This window comes from Theropithecus gelada, chromosome 2 (genome assembly GCF_003255815.1).
Source record: "Theropithecus gelada isolate Dixy chromosome 2, Tgel_1.0, whole genome shotgun sequence".
NCBI classification, from domain to species: Eukaryota; Metazoa; Chordata; class Mammalia; order Primates; family Cercopithecidae; genus Theropithecus; species Theropithecus gelada.
Genome location: NC_037669.1, coordinates 38,993,245 through 39,015,598, shown reverse-complemented (window position 1 = coordinate 39,015,598; position 22,354 = coordinate 38,993,245). Strand labels below are relative to the sequence as shown.

Sequence of the window (22,354 nt, the reverse complement as noted above, 5' to 3'; positions counted from 1 at the left end):
GACCTTTCTGTCTTCTTTTTAGTGAAGGTGATTTTCTCTCATGGTATAATTTAATTTCTTGCTTTTAATTTTTTAAATTTAAATTTTATTTATTTTTTTAAGACAGGGTCTTGGTCTGTTGCCCAGACTGGAGTGCAGTGGTGTGATCATGGCTTACTGCAGCCTTGACCTCCCGGACTCAAGCAATCCTCTCACCTCAGCTCCCTGAGTAGCTGGGCCTACAGGCATGTGCCACCACACCTGGCTAATTTTTAAATTTTTTTCAGAGACAGTGTCTCACTATATTTTCCAAGCTGGTCTGGAACTCCTGGGCTTAAATGATCCACCTGTCTTGGCCTCCCAAAACATTGAGATTACAGATGTAAGCCTTTGTACATGGTTGCTTTTTATCTTTTGTGTATCCATTGTATGTTTTTTGATTTGAGGTTATCATGAGGCTTGCCAGTACTATGTTATAACCAGTTATTTTAAGTTTATAACAACTTAACACTGTTTGAATAAGAAAACAAACAAAAAGCTAACAAAAACTCTACACCTTAACTTCATCCCCCTGCTTTTTAACTTTTGTTGTTTCTATTTATATCTTATAGTACTATTTTTTGAAAAGTTATTATTTTCATATGGTTCATATTTTAGTTATTATTTTTGATTGGTTCATCATTTAGTCTTTCTACTTAAGAGTAGTTTACATACCCCAGTTGTAGTGTTATAATATTCTGTGTATTTTTCTTTGTACTTACTATCACCAGTGAATTTTGTACCTTTAGATGATTTATTTTTCTTTATTTCTTCTAAAAAAAAAAAAACGGGATACATGTATGCAGAACGTGCTGGTTTGTTACATAGGTATATGTGTGCTATGGTGGTTTGCTGCACCTATTGACTCGTCCTCTAAGTTCCCTCCCCTCACCGCCCACCCCACAACAGGCCCTGGTGTTGTTCCCCTCTCTGTGTCCATGTGTTCTCAATGTTCATCTCCCATTTATGAATGAGAATATGTGCTGTTTGGTTTTCTGTTCCTGTGTTACTTTGCTGAGGATGAGGGCTTTCAGTTTCATCCATGTCCCTGCAAAGGACACAATCTCATTCATTTTTTATGGCTGCATAGTATTCCATAGTGTATATGTACCACATTTTCTTTAACCAGCCTATCATTGATGGGAATTTGGGTTGGTTCCATGTCCTGGCTATTGAAAATAGTGCTGCAATAAAAATACATGTGCATATGTCTTTATGGTAGAATGATTTATATGCCTTGGGAATATACCCAGTAATGGGATTGCTGGGTCAAATGGTATTTCAGGTTCTAGATTCTTGAGGAATTGCCATACTGTCTTCCACAATGGTTGAGCTAATTTACACTCCCATATATTCAGAATAGTTAGCTCTTCTTGTTGAATTGTTCCCTTTACCATTATGTAATACCCTTCTTTGTCTTTTTTGATCTTTTTTGGTTTAAAGTCTGTTCTGTCAGAGACTAGGATTGCAACTCTGGTTTTTTTTTCTTTTTATTTGTTTGGTAAATTTCCCTCCATCCCTTTATTTTGAGCCTGTGTGTGTCTTTGCACATAAGATGGGTCTCCTGAATACAGCACACCAATGGGTTTTGACTCCTTTTTTCTCAGTCTGTGTCTTTTAATTAGGGCATTTAGCCCAGTTATATTTTCTTTTTCTTCTTTCTTTCTTTCTTTCTTTCTTTCTTTCTTTCTTTCTTTCTTTCTTTCTTTCTTTCTTTCTTTCTTTCCTTCCTTCCTTCCTTCCTTCCTTCCTTCCTTCCTTCCTTCCTTCCTTCCTTCCTTCCTTCCTTCCTTCCTTCCTTCCTTCCTTCCTTCCTTCCTTCCTTCCTTCTTTTCAGGGTCTCACTCTGTCACCAAGGCTGGAATGCAGTGTCACACTCTCAGTTTACTGCAACCTCCACCTCCCAGGTTCAAATGATTATCCTGCCTCAGTCTCCCTAGTAGCTGGACTACAGACACCTGACATTGCACCCGGCTGATTTTTGTATTTTTAATAGAGATGGAGGTTCACCATGTTGTCCAGGCTGGTCTCAAACTCCTGACTGCAGGTGATTCACCTGCCTGGGACTCCCAAAGTGCTGGGATTACAGGTGTGAGTCACTGTGCCCAGTCCCAGTTACATTTGAGGTTAGTATTGTTATGTTTGGAGTTTGATCATGTCATCATGATGCTCTTTGATTATTTTGCACACTAGTTTATGCAGTTTCTTCACGTGTCATTAGTCTTTATATTTTGATGTGTTTTTGCAGTGGCTGATACTGGCTTTTCCTTTCCATATTTGGTGTTTCTTTCAGGAGCTCTTGTAGGGCAGGCCTGCTGGTAATGAAATCCCTTAGCATTTGCTTGTCTGGAGAGGATTTTATTTATCCTTTGCTTATGAAGCTTCATTTGGCTGGATATGAAATTATGGGTTGAAAACTCTTTTCTTTTTTTTATTTTTATTTATTTATTTATTTTTATTTTTTATTTTTTTTATTATACTTTAAGTTCTAGGGTACATGTGCATAACATGCAGGTTTGTTACATATGTGAAAACTCTTTTCTTTAAGAATGTTGAATATTGGCTGCCAATCTTTTCTGGCTGTAGAGTTTCTGCTGAGAGGTCTGCTGTTAGTCTGATGGGCTTCCCTTTGTAGGTGACCTGGCCTTTCTCTCTGGCTGCCCTTAACAGTTTTTCCTTCATTTCAACTTTGGAGAATCTGATGATTATGTGTCTTGGGGTTGATCTTCTTGTGGGGTAATTGTGTTCTCTGTATTTCCTGAATTTGCATGTTGGCAAAGTTGTGTAAGTTTTCCTGGATCTTCCCAGGAGATCATATCTTGGGATATCTTCCTGGATCATATCCTGAAGTGTGTTTTCCAGCTTGTTTCCATTCTCCCTGTCTCCTTCTGCTACTCCAATCACTCGTAGGTTTGGTCATTTTATGAAGTCCCACATTTCTTGGAGGCTTTGTTCATTCCTTTTCATTCTTTTTGTTGTTGTTGTTGTTCTTGTCTGCATGTCTTATTTCAATAAGGTGGTGTTCAAACTCTGATATCCTTTCTTCCGCTTGGTTGATTCAGCTGTTGATACTTGTATATTCTTAACAAAATTCTTGTGCTGTGTTTTTCAGCTCCATCAGGTAATTTATGTTCCTCTCTCAACTGGTTATTCTAGTTAGCAATTCCTCTAACTTTTTAGCAAGGTTCTTGGCTTCTTTGCATTGGGTTAGAACATGCTTCTTTAACACATCATAGTTTTTTTCTACCCATCTTCCCAAGCCTACTTCTGTCAATTCCTTCATCTGATCCTCCATCTAGTTCTGTGCCCTTGATGGAGAGACATTGCAATCATTCAGAGGAGAAGAGGCGCTCTGACCTTTTGGGTTTTTAGCATTTTTTCATTGATTCTTATCTTCATGAGTTTGTCTAGTTTTGGACTTTGAGGCTGCTGACCCTTGGATGGGGTTTTTGTAGATGCCTTTTTGTTGTTGTTTTTGTTGTTGATGCTGTTGTCACACTTTCTGCTTGTTTTTCTTTCAATAGTCAGGTCCCTCTTCTTTAGGGCTGCTGCAGTTTGCTGGGGATTTGCTTCAGGCCTTATCTGATTTGCTCCCGTGCCTGGAGATGTCACTCAAGGAGGCTGGAGAGCAGCCAACATTGGTACCTACTCCTTCTTCTGGGACCTCTGACCTCAAGGGGCACCAACCTGATGTCAGTAGGATCGTTCCTATATAGAGTCTCTGACAACCCCTGTTGAAGTGCCTCACCCAGTTGGGTGGTACAGGGAGTAGGACCCGTTTAGTGAAGCACTTTGTCCCTTGGTGGAGAGGGTATGTTTTGCGGGCAAACACACTTGTCTGGGCTGCCTGGATTCCTCAGAACCACGAGGAGGATCAGCTAAGTTTGCTGGTCTGCAGAGACTGCAGCCACCCCTCCCCTTAGGGGCTTAGGCCCAGGGAGATCTGAACTCTGTCCCTGAGCCTCTGGCTGGAGTTATTGGAGATCCTGCAGGGAAGCCTCACCCACTGAGGAAGGATGGGTCAGGGTTAGACCTGAAGAGGCACTCTGGCTGCTGACTGCCATAGCCAGTGTGTTCGGCTGTGGGGACAAGTCTTGGGACCAAGCTGTCCAGCCTCCCTGGCTCCAGCGGCGGAAAAGCACAGCCTGGAGCTATAGAAATGGGTGTCACCCTTCTCCTACCTAGGGAGCTTAGCATGTTAGGCAGTTGTGAGTCCCAGTGCTGGCTGCTGCTCCTCCCTCAAGGAGCTCAAACAGCTTAGACAGGAGGCAGCAGCAGCCGGTACCGGTTGCCCCTCCCCCGAGGAGTTTGGTAGGCTTAAGCAGATTCCAACTGAAAGGCTGTAAGAATCCACACGTTCCAGGACTGGGACGCTAGGCCCCGGTGGCATGGGTTCACAAATGGGGTCTTCTGATCCGTGGGTTGCACGGTTTCCCCAGCTAGGTAGCATGCTCACTCACTGCCTCCCTTGGCTGGGGAGAGATGGTTCCCCTTCCCCATGTGTGACTCTCAGGTGGGCTGCAGCACCACACTGCTCTCCCTTCTTTCCATGGGTCATGCCAGCCTTCTACTCAGTTTTGATGAGAGAACCTGGATACTTTGGTTGCCAGTGAAGGATTCACACATCTATTATGATTTTTTTTTTGATGGGAGCTGTAAAGTCCTCTGAGCTGGCCGCACCATGGTCAGGCCATCATGACATTCCCCTGCCCTTGTGATAATGTACTTTGTGATATTCCCATCCTTGTGAATGTACTTTGTAACATTCCTCCCTGCCTTGTGACAATACACCCTCCCGGCTCTTGTGAATGTACTTTGTTAACATTCCTTCCTGCCCTTGTGAGTATACTTTGTAAAATCCATCCCCTGCCCGCAAAAAATTGCTCCTGATTCCACTGCCTATCCCAAACCTATAAGAACCAATGATAATCCCACCACCCTTTGCAGACCCCTTTCTCGGACTCAGCTCACTTGCACCCAAGTGAATAAACAGCCTTGTTGCTTACACTAAGCCTGCTCAGTTGGTCTCTTATATGGACGCGTATAACAGGAGCCTCCAAATGCAGCTGTTTCTAGTTGGTCATCTTGGCACTGCCGGCTCCTTCAGATGATTTTTTATTGCTCATTAACATTCTTTTATTTCTGACTGAAGTGGTACCTCCTTTAGAATTTCTTGTAGAACCAGGTTTGGTATTGATGAAGTCCTTCAGCTTTTGTTTGTCGGGGAAAGTCTTTACTTTTCCTTCATGTTTGAAAGATATTTTTGCCAGATATACTATTCTAGGGTAAAAGTTTTTTTTCCTTTGGCATTTTAAATTTGTGTCACTTTCTCCAGGCTTGTAAGATTTCCACTGAAAAGTCTGCTGCCGGATGTATTGGAGCTCCATTGTATGTTATTTGTTTCTTTTCTCTTGCTGTTTTTAGGATCCTTTATCCTTGACCTTTGGGAGTTTGATTACTATTTAGTACCTCCTTGAGGTAGACTTGTTTGCTTGGTGTTTTATAATCTTCTTGTACTCAGATATTGATGTCTTTCTCTAGGTTTAGGAACTTCTCTGTTATTATCCCTTTGAGTGAACTTTCTACACCTATCTCTTTCTCTAGCTCCTCTTTAAGGCCAATAACTTACCCGTTTGAAACTATTTTCTAAATCCTGTAGGTGTGCTTCATTATTTTTTATTCTTTTTTCTTTCATCTCTTCTGACTGTATATTTTCAAATAGTCTGTGTTCAAGCTTACTAATTCTTTCTTCTGCTTAATTTATTCTGCCCATGACCATGTTGGTCAGGCTGGTCTCGAACTCTAAGGTCAGGAGTTTGAGACCAGCCTGACCAACATGGTGAAACCCCGTCTCTACTGAAAATATGAAAATTAGCCAGGCGGGTGGCAGGCACCTGTAATCCCAGCTACTTGGGAGGCTGAGGCATGAAAATCGCTTGAACCCGGGAGGTGGAGGTTGCAGTGAGCTGAGATCACGTCATTGCTCTCCAGACTGGATGATGAGAAACTCTATCTCAAAAAACAAACAAACAAACAAAAAGACTGATGTGTTTCTTAATATTTCAGTTTCATTTTTCAGCTCAAGAATTTATGCTTATTTTAATTATTTCAATCTCTTCGTTAAATTTATGTGATAGAATTCTGAATTCCTTCTCTATCTCTGTGATAGAATTCTGAATTCCTTCAAAGAAATCTTGAATTTCTTTGAGTTTCCTCAACACAGTTATTTTGAATTCTGTCTGAATAGTTACATATCTCTGTTTCTCCAGGATTGGTCCCTGGTGCCTTATTTAGCTTGTTTGTTTAGGTCATGTTTTCCTGGATGGTGCTGACGCTTGTAGATGTTCATTGGCGTCTGGGCAGGAGGCTTAGGTATTTATTGCAGTCTTCACAGTCTGGGCTTATTTGTACCCATCCTTTTTCAAAAAGTTTTCCCTGTAATCAAAAGGACTTGGGTATTGTGACCTAAGCCATATCTACATTAGGGGGCACCTTGAGCTCAGTAACATTGTGATTCTTATAGACTCATAGCGGTGCTACCTTGGCAGTCTTGGATAACATCCAGATGGATTCTCTGGATTACCAGAGAATCTTGTTCTCTTCTCTTACTTTCTCCAAAACAAACAGTCTCTCTCTCTCTCTCTGTGCTGAATTTCCTGGAGCTGGGAGTGGGATGACAGAAGCACCTCTGTGGCCACCACCACTAGGACTGCTGCAGTGGGTCATACTTGAAGCCAGTACAGCACTGGATCTTGCCCAAGGCTTGCTGTAATCACTCCCTCGCTACTGCTTATGTTCGCTCAAGGCCCTAGGGCTGTACAATCAGCAGGTGTCAAGTGGCAAGGCTAGTCAAGCTTCAGTTCTTGTCCTCAGGTCAATGAGTTACTTCATGTGCCAGGTGGGTCCAAAGATGTTGTCCAGGAACCAGGGACTGGAGTAAAAAACCTTAGACATCTACTTGGTGTTCTCTTGTATTACTGTTGAGCTGGCACTCAAACAACAAGACATAGTCCTTCCCATTCTTCCCTCCTCTTTACCCAGGCAAAGGAACCTGACCCTGGGGCCACTACCACCACAGGCCCAGGGAGAGTACTGCCAGGCATCCACCAATGTTCACTTAAGGTGCATGGGCTCTTAAGGAAGCTTGTGGTGAATGGCCCAGGCTGGGACTCACTCTTTTAACACTTTGAAGATCTTATCCCACTGTCTTCTGGCCTCCATGGTTTCTTATAAGAAGTCAGCTATTGATCTTGTTGAGGATCCCTTGTACATGGTAAGTTGTTTTTCTCTTGCCGCTTTCAGGTTTCTCTCTTTGTGTCTGACTTTGTTCCATTTGACTAGCATATGTCTAGGTGGGAATCTCTGAGTTTATTCTACTTGGAGTTCATTGAGCTTTTTGGATTTATAGACTCATTTATCTTTGTCAATTCAGAGGTTTTAGTCACAAATTTTCTTTCAGTTCCATTCTCTTTTTCCTCTTTTTCTTGGATCTTTATTATGCATATGCGGTTTACTGGGTGGTTTCTTGTATATCGCTGAGGCTCTACTCCCCTTCTTTTCATTCTCTTTTCTTTCTTCTCCTCAGACTGAATGATTTCAGTTGACCTATCTTTAAATTTGATAATTCTTCTGCCTGCTCAAATCAGCTATTAAAACACTATAATAAATTTTTCATTTTAGTTATTGTACTTCTCAGCTGCAGAATTTTCATTTGGCTCCTGTTAGTAATTTTTATCTCATTATTCCTATCCTTTATTTGTTGAAACACTCTCCTGGCTTCCTTTAGCTCTTTACTCATGGTTCCTTTACCTCTTTGGACACATTAATAGTAGCTAATTTAACGTCTTTTTCTACTAAATCCAAAATGGTCCCCTCATGGATATTTTCTATTAGTTGCTTTTTTCAATGTACATGTGGTAGTAGTTTCCTGTTTTTTTGTCATTATTGTCATTTTGGCTGTGGTTTTTCTTGTTGTTGCTTATTTGTTTCTGTTTGATTTTTCTGTATTAATTCTACAGGTCATGATAATACAGGAGTTATTAAGATATTAGTTTTAGGCAATTAGAAAGGGTAAAAGAGTTCTCAGTAGAATTTTCATTTAATAAAAAGCAGCCCCAAACCATTTCTTCTCTAACAGAAATCAGCCTGAAGAGTAAGTCATAGATACGTAAATTGGGAGCTTTTATATGTAAATTCTGTCAGCTGTACCTGGAAGCCAGGTACATTCAACATGGCGTCTCCTGCCCTCTTTTCCTTGTCACCATTTGTGCTGGTGTCTTGGCAACCTCCAGGTAAAACCACAGGTACAGATATCATGGCGACTCACCAGGTAGAAGCCACATTTGCATAATAAAAGGTTAGGGTGGGAGGCCAGTCTTTTCACAGGGTATGTAAATGGCACACCTGGTCAAACTGATCCCCTGATCCCTGTGTAAATCTATTACCACCTCCTTAAGCCTCTGCACAAAATTGATTGCATTCCACTGCAAACCAGAGACCTTTTCTTGGGACACTTGCTTTCTCAGCATGAGGAAACCTTTTTTCTCTGTCTTCTTTTTTGTCTATTAAACCTTCCACTCCTAAACCCACTCCTCATGTTTGTCTGTGTTATGAATTCTTTCTCAGCCAAGACAAAGAACCAGGGTATATACCCCAGACAAAGAAGCCATTTTACTGATTCTTTGCTGTGTTGTAGTGTATAGCCACAATTCTTTGCTGCTTTTATTTTTTTAAGTTAGTGCTTTTGTTTTTAAGCCCTGGCTTTCTAGGGATCACTCTTGGATTAGTATAATTTAGTGGCTAACTGATAGTTGGTTAGATTTTCTTAAATGTTTTGACAGTAGTCTTTCATGTGTTGCCAAAGGGTTCTGTGTGAGATATCATGCCACTAGCCTTCAGACACTTTAAGACTGCTTTATTCCCTGCTTGGACAGGACCTCAGGTCAGTCAGAGATGAATGACTGTTGCCATCTTTGCCAGGTCTTTCCTTGGCATGTGCACAATCTTTTAGATTTTATGAATATGTTGGAACTTTTTAAAATTCCCTATGGTAATCTAGTTCTCAAGAATTTTCTTTTAAATTCTAAGCCAGGCTCCTCTTTGCCCCAACTAACATGATAGCCTTAGGCAGTTGTAATGTTGCCAGCAGTTTGCTATTGTTTTGATAATTGCCTGAGGATAACCCCCCTCCCCTACCTGCTGAGCTGAGTTCTGAGGAGAACCAGAGTGAGGTAGTCACCATAGTCTGAGAATTGAGATTTTTCTGGGAGATGCATGTTCAGACAAAACATTGACTATGTTCTGGGGATGGCTCTTTTAATGGATTCCAAAAGCAGTCAGAGATGCTGGCTTTTGGCCTCTGCCAGTAAACTGGAGAGGGAGGAGTCATGGGAATAGACCCAAGTTTAAAATATCACAGACAACCCTGATATTTTTGGTTGTGTCCCCACCCAAATCTCATCTTGAATTCCCATGCGTTGTGGGAGGGACCTGGTAGGAGGTAATTGAATCATGGGGGCAGGTCTTTCCTGTGCTGTTTTTGTGATAGTGAATAAGTCTCAGGAGATTTGATGATTTTAAAAAGAGATGTTTTCCTGCACAAGCTCTCTTTAACTGCTGCCATCCATGTAAGACGTGACTTGCTACTCCTTCTGTTCCTCCATGATTGTGAAGCTTCCCTGGCCATGTGGAAGTTTAAGTCCATTAAACTCTTTTTCCTGTGTAAATTACCCAGTCTCAGGTATGTGTTTATCAGCAGCATGAAAATGGACTAATAGAGTAAATTGGTACCAGGAATGAGATACTGCTGAAAAGATACCCAAAAATGTGAAAGCGATTTTGGAACTGGGTAACAGGCAGAGGTTGGAAGAGTTTAGAGGGCTCAGAAGAAGACAGGAAAATGTGATAAAGTTTGGAATCTTTTATAGACTTGTTGAATGGCTTTGACCAAAATGCTGATAATGATATGGACAATGAAATCCATATTTCAGGCTGAGGTGGTATCAGCTGGAGATGAGGAACTTGTTGGGAACTGGAGCAAAGGTGATTCTTGCTATGTTTTAGCAGAGACTGGTGGCATTTTGCCCCTCTCCTAGAGATTTTTGGAACTTTAAACTTGGGAGAGATGATTTAGGAGTATCTGGCAGAAGAAGTTTCTAAGCAGCAAAGCAGTCAAGAGATGACTTGGGTGCTGTCAAAGTCATTCAGTTTTAAAAGAGAAACAGGGCATAAAAGTTTGGAAAATTTGCAGCCTGACAATGTGATAGAAAAGAAAATCCCATTTTCTGAGCAGAAATTCAAACTGGCAGCAGAAATTTGCATAAGTAATGAGGAGCTGAATGTTAATCATTAAGACAATGGGAGAAGTGTCTTCAGGGCATGTCAGAGACCTTTGTGGCAGTCACTCCCATCACAGGCGCAGAGGCTTAGGAGGAAAAAATGGTTTTGTGGGCTGAGCCCAAGGTTCCTGTGCTGTGTGCAGCCTAGGGACTTGGTGCCTTGCATCCCAGCCACTCCAGCTGTGGCTGAAAGGGACCAAAGTAGAGCTCAGGCCGTGGCTTCAGAGGGTGCAAGCCCCAAGCCTTGGCAACTTCCTTGTGGTGTTGAGCCTGTGAGTGTGCAGAAGTCAAGAATTAGGGTTTGGGAATCTCCACCTAGATTTCAGAGGATGTATGGAAATGCCTGGAAGTCCAGGAAGCAGTTTGCTGCAGGGATGGGGCCCTCATGGAGAACCTCTGCTAGGGCAATGCAGAAGGGAAATGTGGGATCAGACCTCCATACAGAGTCCCTACTATGGCACTGCCTAGTGGAGCTATGAGAAGAAGGCCACCGACCTCCAGACCCCAGAATGGTAGATCCACCAACAGTTTGCACTGTGCACCTGGAAAAGCTGCAGACATTCAATGCCAGCCTGTGAAAGCAACCGGGAAGGAGGTTATACCCTGGAAAGCCACAAGGGCAGAGCTGTCCAAGACCACGGGAACCCCCCTCTTGCATCAGCGTGACCCAGATGTGAGACATGGAGTCATAGGAGATCATTTTGGAGCTTTAAGATTTGACTGCCCTGCTGGATTTTGGACTCGCATAGGGTCTATAGCCCCTTTGTTTTAGCCAATTTCTCCCATTTGGGATGGCAATGTTTAACCAATTCCTGTACCCTCATTGTATCTAGGAAGTAACTAACTTACCTTTTTGCAGGCTCATAGGTGGAAGGGACTTACCTTGTCTCAGATGAAACTTTGGACTGTGGACTTTGGGTTAATGCTGAAATGAGTTAAGACTTTGGGGGACTGTTGGGAAGGCATGATTGGTTTTGAGATGTCTGGACATGTGATTTTGGAGGTGCCAGGGGCAGAATTATATACATGTTGTGGGAGGGACCTGGTAGGAGATAATTGAATCATGGGGGCACATCTTTCCTGTGCTGTTCTTGTGATAGGGAATAAGTCTCAGGAGATCTGATGATTTTAAAAAGAGGTGTTTCCCTGCACACGCTGTCTTTGCCTGCTGCCATCCATGTAAGACATGAGTTGCTCTTCCTTGCCTTCGTTCATTATTGTGAGGCATCCCCAGCCATGTGGAACTGTAAGTCCATTAAACCCCTTTTCCTGTATAAATTACCTAGTTTCGGAGTATGTCTTTATCAGCATGATGAAAACAGGCTAATACAACCCCCTGCCCCATCTTACCAAGATTCAGTAGTTTATTTTTTTTTGGATAGATAACTTCCAGTTTATTTTTTGACCTCCATGTGTAATCACCTGAGGGATTCTTCCTGCCCATTGCATAAAGAGAGACCATGAAATTGTAGCAGAGAGTTTAATAGACATGAGGCTGGACATGTTATGTGGGAGATGAAGTTTGTACTCAAATCATCTCATTCAAAGCCCATATGTTAGGGGTTTTTCAAGGGCAATTTGGGAAAAGGGGTTGGGGTGGCCAAGTACCAGGTGCTTGCCACTGATTGGTTGGGGCAGAGATGAAATCATTGGGGTTGAAGCTTTCCTCCTGCAGGCCAAATAACTTCTGGATGGGGCTACAGGAGTGGGGTTGTTGGTCCAGGTAGAGCCATCAGGTCCAGGTGGAGACATGGATGTCGGATATGCAAAAAATTCTGGGAAGATATCTCAAAAGGTCAATCTACCATAGTGGTGTTATTTGCAGGAGTAATTGATGAATTTGCATATCTTATAACCTCTGGAATAATGTCTGCACCTTATCAGGACTCAGGCTCCTCTCCTCCCTTCAGCCTGATGGCCTCCTATTAGCTTTACAAAAGCAGTTGAGTTTTGGGCAATGTCTATTATCATTGAAACTATAGCCTAAGTGTCTTCCAAAGTTAGCATGGCCCAATATCCCAGGAATAATTAAGGAAAGGCAAGATGGGGGTTAGCTTAGCTTTGTTTACTGTAATAATTTTTTCACTGATATAACTCCTGCAAAGGTGATTTTACATGTAGTGAGGAATTGGCTCATGTGATTATGAAGGTTGAGTAATATCATGATCTGCTGTTTGCAAGTTGGAGACCCAGGACATCCAGTGGTATAATTCTAGTCTGAGTTCAAAGGCCTGAGAACCAGGGGAGCCAGTGGTATAAATCCCAGTCCAAGAGCAAAAGACCAATATTTCATCTCAAGCAGGCAGGCGGGAAAAAAAAGGGCAAATTCCTTCATCTTCTGCTTTTTTGTTCTGTTCAGGACCTTAATGGATTGCATGATGCCCACCTGTATTGGGAAGGATAATTTACATTACTGAGTCCACCAATTCAAATGCTAATCTCATTTAGAAACACCCTTCCAGACACACCCAGAAATAATGTTTTATCTAAGCAGTCTGTTGTGCAATTAAGTTGACACACAAAATTTACCATTACAGTTGTTTGGCTTATATTTTTGTTTAGAGGTAGAGTAAATTCACCAAGCTCCTCATTTTGCCATTTCAGAAGTAGGACCTTAATTATATAATCTTAAGACTTAAAATGTTTTCTGAAGGCTTTTGTGATAGCAAAAAAAGTTTTGCACCACTTTTATAAATTTTCGAGGGAATCAGCAGACACCAAATGGCAAACCACTGATTTTTTTATCACCTCATTTTAGAAGGTTATATAGATTGTACATTTATTAGTTAAGATTTCTCTACTTTTGGACATATGGGATTATATCAAATTAAAAAGCTTCACAGAAAAGGAAACAATCAACAAAGTGAAGAGACAACCCACAGAATGAGAGAAAATATTTGCAACTATTCACCTAGCAAGAGATTAGTAACCAGATTATATAAGGGACCCAAACAACTCTATAGGAAAAAATCTGATAATGCAGTTAAAAATGGGCAAAAGATCTGAATAGACATTTCTCAAAAGAAGACATACAAATGGCAAACAGGTATATGAAAAGGTGCTCAACATAATTAATCAGCAGATAAATGCAAATCAAAACTACAATGAGATATCATCTCACCTCAGTTAAAATGGCTTTTATCCAAAAGACAGGCAATTAACAAATGCTGCCAAGGATTTGAAGAAAAGGGAACCCTTGTACATTGTTGGTGGGACTGTAAATTAGTACAACCACTATGGAGAAAGGTCTAGAGGTTCCTCAAAAAACTAAAAATAGACCTACCTTATGATCCAGTAATCACATTGCTAGGTATATACCCCAAAGCAAGGAAATCCAGTGTATCAAAGAGATAGTGGCACTTTCAAGTTTATTGCAGCACTATTTACAGTAACCAATATTTGGAAGCAACCTGGCTGATATGGTTTGGATTTGTGTCCTCACCCAAATCTCATATCCAACTGTAATCCCCAGTGTTCAAGGAGGGGCCTGGTAGAGATGATTGAATCATGGGGATAGGCTTCTCCCTTACTGTTCTTGTGACAGTGAGGGAGATCTGGTTGTTTTAAAGTGTGTAGCATCTCCCCCTTTACGCTCTTCCTCCTCTTCCAGCCATGTAGGATATGTCTACTTCCCCCTTTGCTTTCCGTCATGATTGTAAGTTTCCTGAGGCCTCCCCAACCATATTTCCTGTACAGCCTATGGAACTGTGAGACAATTAAACCTCTTTATAAATTACCCAGTGTTAGGTAGTTCTTGATAGCAATGCGAGAATGAACTAATACAGAAAATTGGTACCTAAGAGTGGGGCATTGCTATAAAGATATCTGAAAATGTGGAAGCAACTTTGAAACTGGGTAACAGGCAAAAGTTAGAACATTTGGGAGGGCTCAGAAAAAGACAGGAAGATGGGGAAAGTTTGGAACTTCCTAGAGACTTGGTAAACTATTGTAACCAAAATGCTGATAGTGATAAGGACAAGGAAGTCCAGGCTGAGGTGGTCTCAGAAGGAAATGAGGAACTTACTGGGAACTATAGCAAAGATCACTTTTGTTATGTGTCATCAAACAGGTTGGAGGCATTGTGCCCCTGCTCTAGAGATCTGCGGAATTTTGAACTTGAGAGTGGTGATTTAGGGCATCTGACAGAAGAAATTTCTAAGTGACAAAATGTTCAAGAGTAACCTGACTACTTCTAGCAGCCTATGCTTATATTTGTGAGCAAAGAAATGATGTGGAATTGGAACTTGTATTTAAAAGGGAAGCAGAGTATAAAAGTTTGGAAAATTTGCAGCTTGGTCATGTGGCAAAAAGGAAAAACCCATTTTCTGGGGAGGAATTCAAGCTGGCTGCAGAAATTTGCATGAGAAAGGAGGAGCCAAATGTCAGTAGCCAAGACAATGGGGAAAATGCCTTGAAGGCATTTCAGATACCTTTTCAGCAGCCCCTCCCATCACAGGCCTGCAGGCATAGGTTTCATGGGCCATGGGCTGGGCCCAGGACCCTGCTGCCCTGCACAACATTGGGACACTGCTCCTTACATCCTAGCTGCTCCAGCTCCAGCTGTAGCTAAAAGGGCCCCAGATATGTCTCAGGTCACTGCTCCAGCTCCAGCTGTAGCTAAAAGGGCCCCAGATATGTCTCAGGTCACTGCTTCAAAGGATGCAAGCTGTAAACCTTGGTGGTTTCCACATGGTATTAAGCCTGTAGGTGTGCAGAAGGTAGGAATTGAGGCTTGGGAACCTCTGCTTAGACTTCAGAGGATGTATGGAAATGCCTGTATATCCAGGCAGAAGTCTGCTGCAGGGGCAGAGCCCTCATGGAGAACCTCTACTAGGGCAGTGCAGAGGGGAAATGTGGGGTTTGAGACCCCACACAGAGTCCGCACTGGGGCACTGCCAGTGGAGCTGTGAGAAGAGGGTCACCATCCTCCACACCCCAGAATGGTAGATCCATTGACAGCTTGCACCATGTGCCTGGAAAAGCCACAGGCACTCAACCCCAGCCTCTGAAAGCAGCCATGGGGGCTGTACCTTGCAGAACCACAGGGGCGGAGCTGCCTGAGGCCTTGGGAGCCCACCCCTTGCATCAATGTGGCCTGGATGTGAGACATGGAGTCAAAAGAGGTTATTCTGAAGCCTTGAAGCTTTAAGATTTAATGACTGTCATCCTGGGTTTTGGACTTGCATGGGGCCTGTACGCCTTTGTTTGGCCAATCGCTTCCTTTTGGAACAAGAGTATTTTTCCAATGCCTATATCCTCATTGTATCTTGTAAATAACTAACTGGTTTTGAGTTAGGGACTTGCTTTGTCTCAGATGAGACTTTGGAGTGTGGGCTTCTGAGTTAATGCAGGAATGAGTTAAGATTTTGGGGGACTGTTGTGAAGGCATAATTATATTTTGAAATGGGGAAAAAAATGAGATTTGGGAGGGGCCAGGGGTAGAATGATATGGTTTGTATTTCTCTCCCCACCCAAACCTCATGTCAAATTGTAATTCCCAGTGTTGGAGGAGGTGCCTGGTGGGATATAATTGGATAATGGAGGCAGACTTCCCTCTTGTTGTTCTCAGTAGTGAGATCTGAGAGCTCTCATGAGATATGGTTGTTTAAATGTGTGTAGCACCTCCCCATTTGCTCTCTTCCTCCTTCTCTAGCCATGTAGGACATGTCTGCTTCCTCTTTGCTTTCTGTAATGATTGTAAGTTTCCTGAGGTCTCCTCAGTCATGCTTTCTGTACATCCTACAGAACTGTGAGCCAAATGAACTTCTTTTCTTCATAAATTACCCAGACTCAGGTAGTTCTTTATAGCAATGTGAGAATGGACTAATACACTGAATGTTCATGGACAGATGAATGGATAAAGAAAATGTGGGACGTATATACAATGGAGTACTGTTCAGCCATAAAAAAGAATGAGATCCTGTTATTTTTGACAACATGGATGGAACTGTAGGTCATTATGTCAGGTGAAGTAAACCAGGCACAGAAAAGCAAATTTCTAACTTATCTGTGAGAGCTAGAAATGAAAACAATTGAACTCATGGAGATAGAGGGTAGAAAAATGGTTACCAGAGACTGGGAAGGGTAGTGGGAAGTTTCGGGAGAAATGGGGATGGTTAATGGGTACAAAAAATAGTTAGAAACAATAAGACCTATTATTTGATAGCATAACTGGGTGACCATAGTCAATAATAATTTAATTGTATCCTCAAAAACAACTAAAATGGTAAAAATGGATTGTTTGAAACACAAAGGATAAATGCTTGAGGTGATGGATATCCCATCTACCATGATGTGATTATTGTACATTGTATGCCTGTATCAAAACATCTCATATATCCTGTAAATAAATCAAGAGGATACAGGGAATTATGGCAGACATACCTCTTAACATGGATCCTTCGATGTATGATCCCTTTGCTCTATATATGTTTTGCATTCAATATGTTTGTAATATGACAAATAAATATGAGCCAACTTTTTGCCTCCTTGTAGAAAGAGATCCAGAAAGCTTGTTCGTTGGGGTTCAAGGGAAGTATAAACAAGAAAAGAAGTATAATTTAATTTTTGGAGTAGGAAAGGGCAAAAAGGGACCTCAACTAAAGTGAGAGATAATTTAGACCTATTTTGTGGTGGTAGGCCAAAGGAATCTAGGCTGAGAAAGACCTGGATATGGGCATTGGGAGTGCTCATCCAGACTGAGGAAAGAAACCAGTAAATGCCATCTTGCAAGCTGAAGGACTTCATGTATGATATGTGTGGTTTCCTAATCTGAAAGAGCTTGTAACTTTTTAAAGTCCTCACTATTTATGTCAGAGGAGCTTTTTAAATTACTAAAGAAAATTGGATAAGTGTGTTACTGTTCTGATAACTTGTTGTAATTGATGCAGGTAACCTACTACAAGGAGTAATATAGGAGATAAAAAAGGTCAAGGTCTCTGGATGGTGGCAGTCATGATGGAAAAGTAGTATCCATTCTATTACCCTGATCCATCTTGATACAACTGTGGGTAACCCCATACAGATCTAGTTTGGGGTAGCTTTAGTTAATCCATTCTCCTATTAAAGTTTCCGTGTGATTAATTGGTCTGAGGAAATGGTTTCCATCCTAATATTTTATTATGGCTCCAAATCCTGTACCCAAGAAGGTTTTCCTAAAAGAAACTAAAAATTTTTAAAAAATGAAATTCATATAATGTTTTCATAACATAAAGTCTCTCTTCCCCTGTTCTCACCTTCCTCAGGCAAGAAGAATAAATGTCTGTGGTGAAACTTTTGCTCTGGTGAACTGCTTTTCTAGAACTAGTGAGTGACTTGACATTGGAAAAGTTTTATTACTATTAGTAGTCATTATCTCTTATGGCCTGGCTGAGTGAAAGGCTTTTTGTGACACTGACCTCTATTTACATTCTCCTACTACTAAAAAAACCTTCCATTTCTAAATCCTGAGAAAAATCATTTTTTTCTTTCAAAAAGCATTTATTGAGCCCTTGCTATGTGTCAGGCACTGTGGATTCAATAGGAAATAAGACAGAATTCTTAACCTCGAGAATCCATATGCTAGAGGGTGACTCTGATAAGAAAATAAGCAATGCAATTATAACACACTGTGTTAAGAGCTTTGATGGGAAAAGTATAAACAGCTATTGGTGCCTGTAGAAGAAGCACATAACCTAAAGCTGAAGGGTAAGGAGAAGTGATGTAAATATAGTAAAATGTATAGTCAGTTTGTTGTTATAAGGCCTTTGGAGTACTGGAGTTCAGTTGCAGCTACAACATTTACTAGTTGTGTTTCCTTATACAAGTTTCATAATCTTTTAAAGGTTCAGTTTTCTTATATTTAAAATAGGGGCAATAATAGCACTCACCTCATTGGCTAGCTGTGAAAATAAATGAGTTAATACATAGAAATTGCTTAGCACAGTGCTTTTGTAAATAATAAAAAATGGAAGCTCATTATTACTATGCTGAGAGCTGAAGGGTTATTAAGATTTAAGAAGTGAATGGGAGTGATCAGTGTCAGGAGAAGCATATTCCAGGCAAAGAGAAGAGCATATTACATGCTTGGAGGCAGAACAGATTACGGGGAGTTTGAATAATGAAAAGAAATTCAATATGCTGTAATATTGAGTGTGAAGGGACTGGGTAATAATAGATGAGGCAGGAGAGGTAGACAGGGGACATATAGAGATGTTTAGCTTTTATTCCAAGAATATGCAGAGTCATCAAATGGTTTCTTGCAGGGTATTGACACAATTGGACTTGCAATTTAGATCATGCTAGTTATAATTGGGAAAAATGGATTGAGGAAGAGATTGGAAATTGGGCGACTAAGATGACCTTATTATAGAAATTTCTATTTAAAAAATGGCTAAGTAAAGACGGTACTGTCCTCCTATTCTCTCAGAAATCAACCCAAGGGAAGAAGAACAAAAAACAGAAATGTAAACTTCATCTTTTTAAAAAAACTAGATGAAACCTATAAACCTTAGCCACAATATATGAAGGGGCATTACCAAGAGCAGTTAGGTGCTGCTTTCATCTGTATACCTCAAGCAAAACTGGGGAAATACTCAACAATTTTACGTGGAATTATGGGAAGATGGTAGTGGAAGCCTCCCTAACCCACTCAAGTCAATACTAGTAAGAAGCAGGATTGGTAGGAATGAGGGAAAAATCACACTAATAGGCCATATCTGAGTTTTACATTTTATTTTATTAGCAGTACAGGGTGGAGGAAAGAGACTCTGCATTGGGTACAACCCTATGGCAACTGATCTTTGATGACTTTGGAGAAGTAAAAAGAAAAAAGAAACTTTTATGCATAACCTTGTGTCATAAGAAACATCACTGTCAACTGGGAAGAATTTCTGCTAATCCAGAAATTTTTGGCTTAGCAGAAAGGAGGGTCTTAGCTCCTTCCTCTTATAAACCTCCTGCCAATAGTGATCATAAGAAAAACTCATCACATTCAAACTTGAGTAGTAATCGAAGAGGAATTAACACAGGATTTATATAAGTATTAAAAAAAAAAAAAAAAAAAAGAAGGAAAGGAACGGTAGACACCAAAACAAGCAGAGAAAGAAAAACTCTCATCAGAATAAAAGTTGTCATAGATCACATAAAAATTTTGGGCCAGGCGTGGTGGCTCACGCCTGTAATCCCAGTGCTTTGGGAGGCCAAGGTGGGCAGATCACAAGGTCAGGAGATCGAGACCATCCTGGATAACACGGTGAAAACCCATCTCTACTAAAAATACAAAAAATTAGCCGGGCATGGTGGCAGGCACCTGTAGACCTAGCTACTCAGGAGGCTGAGGCAGGAGAATGGCGTGAACCCGGGAGGCAGAGCTTGCGGTGAGCTGAGATTGCGCCACTGCACTCCAGCCTGGGTGACAGAGAGAGACTCCGTCTCAAAAAAAAAAAAAAAAAAAAAAAAATTGGCCAGGTATGAATTAAAATATAAAACAAAACAACAAACATTAATTACGCACTCCTTCTGTAAATATGGACTCAGAACAAAGAACTCCGAGGGCTCACAGAAGACGTACTAAGACCACAGAGGGACTTGACAAATGAGCTCAGGGAAGAAATGGAGAATTAAAAAACTATTTTAGAAATAAAGGTCTTATTGGAAGAAGCCCGAAGAAAACTGGATATAACTTAAAACACTTTGGAGATGCGGAAGATGGAATAAAGAAAAGCAAGAAAAATGAAGCAGAATCCACAAAATATTTAGAAGTATTAGGGACAAAAATAATTGATAGGAAAGTTAAGGAGGTCCAATATATAACAATGAGTGTAGATTCAAAGGACTAGATGCAATATTTAGATATATAATTAAAAAATATTTTCTAGAAACAAAAAATGTCTTGGATATATGTATGGAAATGGTATTCTGTAGCCCAGGAAAACTTGACATGGAATTGTTAACATTTATGTTATGTTCAAACAAAATTACTGTTTCTCAAAGATTAAGACTCTTTTATGCAACTAGGCAAAACAGCCTAATTTCATGTAAGAAAGTAATTCAGACTGGCTCAGACTTCTCCACAGCAGTAATCAATGCTAGGAAACAATGGAATAATGCTTAAAATTCCTTAAGGAGAGAAAGTGTGGACTCCAGAAATGCATTTCCAGATGAGTTATCTTTTTAGTGAAAAGATAGCAGACATCTTTGAATATGCAAAAACCAAGAGAATATAATTCCATGAATTTTTATAGCAGATGGAAAACCTCAACAACCACAGATAAATGAAGAAATTATGGCAAAAAGAGTGGCAGTGATGTACCGGTATGATTAAATGTGGAATTAAGGTGAAAATAAACATGGAGGTTACAGTTAGAAAGGAATCTGTTTTATAAACTCTGAGAAAGTGGAAATAATAGAACAAACAAAAGATGGAAAGGGGAAGAAAAAGTAGGAGGTAGTGTAAGCACGTTTTATAATTAGAAGCTAAAATTATTTAAAATATAGATGAAGTAATTGAAAGTAAATATATTTAAAACTTTAAAGACAAGTACTAAGGTAAATCTTATAATTCACTAACATTAGGTTCTGGAGTAAGAAGAAAGTGAAAATGAAATGGAAATAGACTAATTTATTTAATCATTGTTGATACTGTGGAGTCAATAGATCCCATCCAATGAAATAGATAATTAAATATGTTATACACTTAGAGTTAGCCCACAGATATATGTGCAAATGTGAGAAATAAGGTATATGAAAAAATGTTTATGGCAACATCATTTGTAGAAGCCAAGGACTGTGAATCAGGGAAATGCCCATTAATTGGAACCAGTGAAATAAATGATGGTATATCCATTCAGTAATGCTCAGGGGAGGGAGGGATACATTTTATTGTATACCTTTTGGTAATTTAACAATTTTTGTGCCATGTATGTATACGCTTTACTTTTTTTTTTTTTTTTTTTTGAGATGGAGTTTTGCTCCTGTTGCCCAGGCTGGAGTGCAGTGGTGTGATCTCGGCTCACTGCAACCTCTGCCTCCCAGGTTCAAGTGATTCTCCTGCCTCAGCCTCCTTAGTAGCTGGGACTACAGGCATGTGCCACCAGTCTTCGCTAATTTTGTATTTTTAGTAGAGACAGGGTTTCTCCATGTTGATCAGGCTGGTCTTGAACTCCTGACCTCAGGTGATCTGCCCGCCTTGACCTCCCAAAGTGCTGGGATTACAGGTCTGAGCCACTGTGCCCGGCCTGCTTTATTGTTAAAAATAACTTTTTTTAGTTTTAAAAGTAAATTTGTAAAAAGAGGCTCTTTAAATCATTTGTGTTAGAAATGATGATAGCCCGTGTTAGACAAATGGCAGTGGCATGGATTGGAAGTATTATCAGTCAGATTTGGTGTTAGAATGATGAGCAGTGAGGAAGAGAAAGGAGTCAAAGACAACATCTATGTTTCTTCTAGTTTGGGTAACTGGATAGATAGATGGAGGTGGCATTCCACAAGATGGACTCTACTGTTTCCCCATGGATCTGTCCTCAGGATTCATTCCTCATCTCCCTCTATAGAATTCTGTTATCTCATCCCATTCAATGACTTTTGATTTTACATATTTGTCAACAGTTTCCGTATCTTTCATAAACTCTAGACTACCTGGTTGTCAGATGCTCCCTGGATGTAACTTATAGCACTTATCCTTAACTAATCACAAGACCCAACCTCATAAACTTTAGATCTAAAATGAACCTTAGAAATGCCTCATGGTCCAGCCCTTTTATTTTACCAATGAAAAGCTTAAGACACAGAGGCATTATGTGACTTTTGGATTTTTCTTATAAATTTAAATAAGTTGGAGTATGAAGTTACATATTTTTGATCTCCCTACTCCTTATTTAAATAGTAAACTAAAGCATTTCTAAGCAGTGAATACTAGAACAATTTTGTCCTTTAACCACATGTGACAAGTAGGCAACATATGGGAATTAATGACAAATTGTCATCATCTCTGTAATCTCTGCCACACTGGCTTCAAAATC

At 40.5% G+C, this 22,354-nt stretch overlaps 1 protein-coding gene across 1 annotated transcript in view; it reads left to right on the top strand.

Moving 5' to 3' along the window:
- Positions 1 to 22,354, top strand: part of IGSF11 (immunoglobulin superfamily member 11) — a 208,109-nt gene that overhangs the window by 16,475 nt on the left and 169,280 nt on the right. The window contains exon 2 of the mRNA XM_025375594.1: positions 17,600 to 17,660. The gene's annotated coding sequence lies outside the window, so the exon portion shown is untranslated. The remainder of the gene's footprint in view (positions 1 to 17,599; positions 17,661 to 22,354) is intronic.